The following is a 7795-nucleotide window of genomic DNA, read 5'->3' as shown; positions in this document are numbered from 1 at the left end:
CTCGGGGCTTCGCCGAACCTCTGTGAATTAAAGGAATTGTCTGGTGGAAGAGTTTGATACATTGTCCTTGTATTTATTATTTTTCTCTTTCCAACCATGTAAAAATTGTCTCCATTCGACGTTTTCTTCTTGTAGAAATCTGGTTTTCAAATTCACCAGTGTCTCACCAAAAGTACCGTTTGTTCGAACGCATTAATATGGTGATTGACGTAGTGCTTGCAAATAGGCAAAACAGGCGACTTGAAGATAGCACTCCCATTTCCGCAACAAATACACTCTCACGTTGGTACACGCACAGGTGACCTGCTATTACATACTCGTAAAATTAAACGAGACCATAGGTTGAAGTTTGATTGAGATTCTACTGAGACATTACACGAACGAAGGGATGATTTGAGATTGTATAATTTAGGATTAGCCTTAGTTTTTAAAGTTACCATATGCGATTGAACACCACGAACTTCTGGGAGGAAAAATTATGTGATAATAATCCTGCATGAGAATGCATTAGATGGGAGGGCAAGTAATCCCTTCGTTCGTGTAATGTCTCAGTAGAATCTCAATCAAACTTCAACCTATGGTCTCGTTTAATTTTACGATTCTACTTCCCCATTACATTTCACTACGAAATTACCAGGTGGCATACTCCTTATTAGAGTCTATATCAATCCGCTCGATTGTTCCCCTTCAGGAAAAGTGCCAAATAGCAGCAGGAGAACATCTTTTATGACCTGTTATCATTCATAATCTCGTTTTTTGTGGCTTGCATGTTGAAGAGCATGAATGGAAGTACATGTGGTGAGAAAATTGGGTCAATTGAGGCAATTTTAGACCCCTTTAGGCCTCCCAGGAGCAGCGTAGGAAATTAGTTTACCACTGAGTGAAGAGGTTTGTTTACAAGTGACGAAAACTTCCGGCTCGGATAGCAAAAAATCTACATGGTCATGATACAAAAAATTGATAGTGCCATGAAAGGCCAACTTGTCAGCTATCCGGTGATGGGTAGCGTTTAGCTAGCGAAAACTTCTATCTAGACTTAGAGACCACATTACTTTTGTGATTTAGTGTGTAAGTCAATGGGGCTTTTAATGGGCGTATGCTACCAACAGGCCTCCTCTGTGAAGCTACCGGAAGTTACTGTCCGCCATGTTTGTTCACCCAAGAAGAGCGATACGGTCCACTGATTTGTATGCTAGCGATATTTGAACGTTGATTTAATGGCTGTTTTCTTGTAGACAGAAAGTATCCAAAGACAAGAGAAGCGGCGCTGATATTTGGTGTGTGTCACTGAGGTGGGGGGAGGTGGTCGGGAGACGTGCCCCCGTACTCAATATTAGATTGATTTTTTATTGCGGTCAATTGACTAACTAAAATGAGGGTTGCAAAAGCAGATCAATATGGACAACTCAAAAGCCTTTCCGATTATATTCTTGGTTGAAAGCAGCATTGAGGGGTTGGTGTGGCGGGGGGGGGGGGGGGAGGGGGCCCCAAAATTCGAAGTTTTCAAACAGTTGTAGTCTCAGAGCAACCTCTTGAGTCAGAAACTGTGGTATTTCATGTTTATGCTATAATGCTATTGTTTTTACTGGTTGGGTGCTTGCACAGTTGCTAAGAAAAGTATAATGGCAAGAACTTCACATTTCATAATCTGAAAACATTACAGTAGAGGTCAGAGAAATGGTTTGGTTTAAAACATTATGAAACTTATACAAAAGAATTAAAGAAATCATGACTCTTACAAAAAGCATACTGGAAATGTAATATTATTTCCTTACTCTGGACCATGGAAGTCAGTGAAATTACTTCTGGTGTGAGAAAATAATATAAAAGTGGTGAACAAGAATGTCAGGAAGAGCCTCATGTATATTAATTGCAAGTATGACAGACAAGAACAAAGCATAATTACAATTAAAAAGTAAACAAGAAACAACTGATCTCACTGATGCTTAAACAAAATTAGTTTTGACATTTGCTTCCGGACTTTTGCCCCAGTGATTTTTCTGTCTCTTGTTTTCCCAGATGAAATAATTTGATTCTGCAATAAGAACATGCTGCCATTTTTACGAGGTTGTGGATGTGGTTGTCGTCAACTGCAGTCTCAAACTGGTGTGTGTACAGTTCTGGAAACAAGTCCATGTGAATTGTGTTGTTCAAAACAGCCATGGAAACAGCTACTGAAATTCTAGGACCTTGCGGTAGACGTCCACTTGTTGTTTTCAGGAGGCGTTGAAAACACTTCTCTGTTTCCAAGCAAACAGTAATAATACTCGGTGATGCTTTCTGGAGGCCACCATTGTCTTATGCAAACAAACTTATGACAGCTACCATCTGTTGTTTTGAGTGCATTTGTACATGCCATACAATAAATTATCTTTCCCATCATTCGAACCACGTAACCAGCAATGTAACTAACTGTAGCCTCTTTGTACAGGAAACTGTCTCAAAATTTGGTGCATCAGCATAGTCATGGTCATTCTGTGATGGCTGTCGGTTGATCATGTCATACTTGCGTGCTATGCTCATCGTTGATTGAGAAGTACCTGCAGTACTGTCAACGGGCAGAATGGAAGTACAATCCATGATGCCACAGTTACCACTACCGTTCTTTACCTGATGTCGCATTAACAGACGCTTGTAAGTTGCCTGAAACTGCCGAGCTGTGGGATTATTGTTAAATCCTCCACTTGAACGTACAGCTGCAAAGAAAAGTTCAATATGGTCTTGGCTGAACTTGTAAGTGAGAAGATACTTCATGGGAGCACCCACGCTATCTATCAGTTCAGAAAATAACTTTTTAATGCTGTGTATGCTCGCAGCAAAACCACTGAAGGCAGTCTTTCTTGGTCCCTGGTACATTGGAGTCCCAGCGCCATCCTTTAAACCCATCAGAAACGTTGTTGCATTATGCAAGATTTTCTCCCATCTGTCCTTATTGGTTTTCTTCATGGGTGCTTTGAAACCATTGCCGAGAGGGTTGCGACTGTTTAGAACGTCGAATGCCCTATCTATGTGCCTGAGAAATTCAATTGTTGCCTCACATCTCATGAACTGAGGCAGTTTGAGTTCTTTGTCACAAAACTCAATGGCATCTGCAACACTAGCACTGAAAACCTGGGCAGCAAGATTCACCTTCATCTTTTGCTTTTTCCATTGCATGTGAGCATTCCTCAACTTATTTCCAAGTCTGAGACCTTCTGTTCTTTGCAGCTTGTTGAGTTCCTCTATATACTGCCATCTAACAGTTCGTCCATCACTGGTTCTGAAAAGGCCTCCCTCAGCAAAAGAATTTCGAAGGAGCTTCAGCATATGACACACATCAAGAATGATATGAACTCTTTGAGTTTCATCAGCTGGATGGGGAAAGCATGGGTCCATGCCACTGATGTTCAGTTTTGCCCCCAAATGCCGCATCATCGCAAAATGACACGAAGGCCCATCACAAGTTAGTGACACTGCACGAACACCGACATCATGAAGCTTCTGCAGACACTGGTTGATGAGATTTGCTCGTTCTTCCCCGCTCATTCCATTGATGAGGAAATAGCCTAGAGGTATCTTCCACGACTGGTCTGCTGATACAGCCATTAATACCAAGGCATCTTTGGCAACTGGTGCTGAATCGTCAGAGTTGCCACTGCCAATGTCAACGTAACCATGGAATTGCCCATGTGCATATTCCACATGCTTCCGTATAGCTACTTCATCTAGCATCACAGCACACACAGTCTCCTTTCCTTTGGCCCTATTGTCCTTTCTTTTTGCTTCGAGAGCTGCAAACGCTGGTTTGGCGAAGCCATGTGCTCCATCTATACTGCTATACCATGCTCTTATTTGACCAGGACTCTATTTTGGAAGCCAAACCTGGGGCAAGTAACCCTTGAGCTGGAATTGAAGGACCGTATAGTTTCCCTGGCTATCTCTCCACTACATGCTACCATCATTATGCACTTTGAAGAGAAAGGTAAGGCAGCAGGGCCATAGTTAGATGGGAGGGGGGTGGTGAGGAGGGTTCACCCATGTAGTCGGCAAAGTGAATGAAAGAGGAGAGAGAATAAAGAGGGAAGGAGAGAGTAAAGGAAGAGATGGAATGAAGGGAAAAGAGAAGAGAGGCAGAGGCATACTAAGCAGAGGGTGGGTGGGGACAGTCTGCCCCTCAGTACCAGTCATGCCCAGCCCCTAAAAAACCTAACAAATGAAAAAAAGTTAAATGAATTATGATTTATGGGGGTGACAAAGGAAGGGTCCTCCCGGGTGCCAACTATTCTAGGTACGCCATTGAAGAGAGGGAGGGAGCCAGAGAAAGATTAAAGAAAGGGGGAGGGGTGGATGGTGGTTCAGGGAGGAGAGGAGATTGGAATGTAGAAGATAGACAACTCCCTGTTTCCTTTACAACTCAAATGCCAATAGTACAGGTCAAGGTTTAGCACCATTTTATAACAAAACTACCATAAACTTCATCATTTTCAAGATAAATCATGACACATTGTGATATGTTAATGGATGTGAGGGGGCCAGGGGAGGGGGATATCAAACTAATTGGTATTGGGGTAGGGAAGGCGGATGGGGGAGGAAGGAATGTGTTTGAGAGATTTCCAGTCTCTGACCTTCATTTCAGAGTACTGTATGTATGAATAGAACGGATCAATTAATTATTGCCGAGCAGCACTCGTACGTTATGCACAGCCATGTAATCCATATGGTTACCAGCTTAAGTTCTGATTACACCGCGTGTTCTTTTTTTCGTCTCAAAAATGGACGATCCAGGAATTGAGTGGAGTGATGCAAGTCCCAAGTACCACTCTGAGGAGGAAGATAGCCTTCTGGCAGGGTCAGGGTCTCCTGAAGGAGGACCCGACGGACTGCTTCACGCTGGTGGAGGAGGACAACGGGGGGGGGGGGCAAAGAGGGAGCGCACGAGGTCATCATCGAGAGCGATGACGAGACAGAGTCCGCGACCGCCTCCACCAAGTCGCAGATGTTACACGTCTTCTGGTCTTACATCGAGGGAATGTTGACCAACCTGAACAGTCTCCCCATAGAGAGGATACACGCCATGCTGAAGATGTTCGCCATGCCGGGACCGGCGACCTCGGAGATCTCCGAACATGAACTCAAACTGTTTCTGGACAAGAAGGTCAAGGAACAAGAACTGATCTTTTCGGGTGGATTTTATAACTTACCAAAGGCGGACGGTCAACTGTGAGATCTGGACGTAGTAGTTTATTTTACCGTGTAGCCATTTTGTATCACTCGTCCGCAATGTTCGGATCGACAAAGAAGACTCGAAAGTCTCGAAAGACAGAATGAGATGAGATCTGCTTGTGATTCCCTGTCATGGCACCAAGAACACCTTAACAAATAATACTTATACCCACCATGGAGGTCACCGTTTTTAGTGGGGAGTTTAACATTGGATATTTCGGTGTATTGTGGAGCCCCTTTATTGGGGAGTTAGGGAGCACCGTCTTGCTCTACTGCTAAACACTAAATCTTCTCACTTCTACCCCAACCTATGCCAAGAAAATGTGACCTTCCGTGAATTCCCTTAAAGAGTAACATGTTCTTTCATTTACCTATTGCTTACAGGGTACAGTACTTTCCCGCTTTCATAGAAATATGAAAAATTAAAAAAGCATATTTTACTTTGCTTCATACTGGACAAGCCATATAACAATTGGAAACGCTTGAATAGTCTAAATGAGAAGCGAATTATGTAGTTAGAAAACATCTGGTATGTTCGCGATTAATGACGCATTGGGCTTTAAATCCATTACAAAACAATTATGTATCCCACAGGTACATGAAACGTAATATTTCCTTTTGTAGGATCCTGAAGTTGCCAACTAAGTTTACCGTATCACCATTTTGTATCAGTTTTGAGCTAATGAGGATGAGCAAAAATATATTATAGGAGACATTTGGAGGTTGGAAGAGGGAACATGTGAAATGTTGCAGAGATCAAAGTGGAGATTGTATTAAATTAATAATTAAAATACACACTTTTTGTCTTTTCATTCCTTGTTAAAACTTGTTATAAAGAATTTAATTTCAACACTATGGCCTCGTTCCAATCTTGTTTTGTTGTTCCAGGGAGTTGGTTGTTCCATTAATGCCGCTGCAATACAAAGATTTGAAATGTATTCATTTTATTTGAATATTGCGGGTTTAAAGGTAGATTCTAGGCACGTATTGTAGGAATGGGGTTCGAAAAGAACACAAAGGTTTATTAAAGCCCTAATCACGTACATGCACGATCGCGGATGCGATGACCCGTGAGTTTGTTTTGGTTTTCACCCAGTTTGGATAGAAATGAGTAACAATAAACGCAGACAGCTCCTAATATTATAACCTGCGTGAACAGTGAAGCAGTCTAATGTGAAACTACGGTTAATAAATGTATTTATTACATTTACATGTTTTATATAGGCGTATGAGTTTCATTGTTAGCTCCTATATCAGTGTCCCAAAGTGTTAACCAGGAATATTGAGGCACAGTCCCCTACACGGCTCACCTACTCAGCTCATTCCCCCTCCCCGCCACAAGTAGGTCCCTTTTTGGCATGAATTGCAGATTATGATAACACAAACCTAACAATTAATTTACATCTACCTTCCCCATCAGGGCTATACGGCTGCCATCAGCATGCCCTATAGGTGCTTTAATGTCTTCAATTATACCATGAAGAAAGCAAGGCTTATAAAGTAACATAAAGTCCTATAGCTTACTCGGGCTACAAGGTGATTTCAAGTGAATAATGTTTTTTTTCCTTCTAATTTCCTTTTTTTCCCCCTTTTTTTTTGAAGTGTAGCCTAAATTTCTAAACATGACTTAAAAAGCCTGGGAAATGCATTTCCTGCAATCTGGGAGGTATACTTCGCACATTGTTCTTGCTACGTAACGCGCCAACCGATGACGACGCATGCGTAGATAGTGTCATGATGGTTCCTTTTAGGAAATGGCCCACCCAATACAAATTTCTTAAACTAGGCCCTGGTATATGCGAACATAAAAACAGGTTTATGTAACATTTTGGACGATACATAAAGTTTTACGAGGTTCCTCAACGCCCCCCCCCCCCCACCTAGAGATTCTACCCAGGCTACGGCCGTGAAATATCTTTAAGTTATAGGTTTTTTATGATTCCGATAAAGTGACTGTGCCCAGATACCCAATAGTGCTTTTAAAATGTACTTATGACACCATGTGTGCATGTTGTAGGCTACACATCTGTATAACAAGATGATTTTATTCTTGTGTGCAAGACTGATAATGGAAAACAGAATCTGTCAAAAATAGTATTAATAACAAAATCGCGCATTTTGTAAGCATCACAGATATATAGGGCCTATATGCAGTTTTTGTGTTTGTCAATTAATGTAGTTGTGTTCAAATAATAATGCGGCTTGACGCATGGGCAAACAACATTAATTAAGTGTTAACTGTGTTTCTTTCATTACATTTCTTACCTCATTGCGATTTTGCTTGTAATTTTTAATTTGTCGAAATAAGGGTGCTGCCAATCTCGACCTCTATTAGGAAAAATAACGTCCCTTACAGCAGTTACAATTTCACACTGCAACATTCTTCCACCAAAATAAGGAACATGAACGATTTAAATTATTCGAACACCTTAAAACATAGAAGACACTATCTCATGTATACTAGATTCAAAAGGACTAGTTACTGTCTAATAATGAAAAGAAGTTATTTTAGCTGTATATATCTAACTACTACTTAATTTTGGAACATAACATACGTCATCATATTAATGTGATTGAACCTGTCGAAACTGAA

Source organism: Apostichopus japonicus, chromosome 22 (assembly GCF_037975245.1).
Source record: "Apostichopus japonicus isolate 1M-3 chromosome 22, ASM3797524v1, whole genome shotgun sequence".
NCBI lineage: Eukaryota > Metazoa > Echinodermata > Holothuroidea > Aspidochirotida > Stichopodidae > Apostichopus > Apostichopus japonicus.
The sequence above is the reverse complement of the archived record's forward strand: the minus strand, read 5'-3'. Positions refer to the sequence as shown.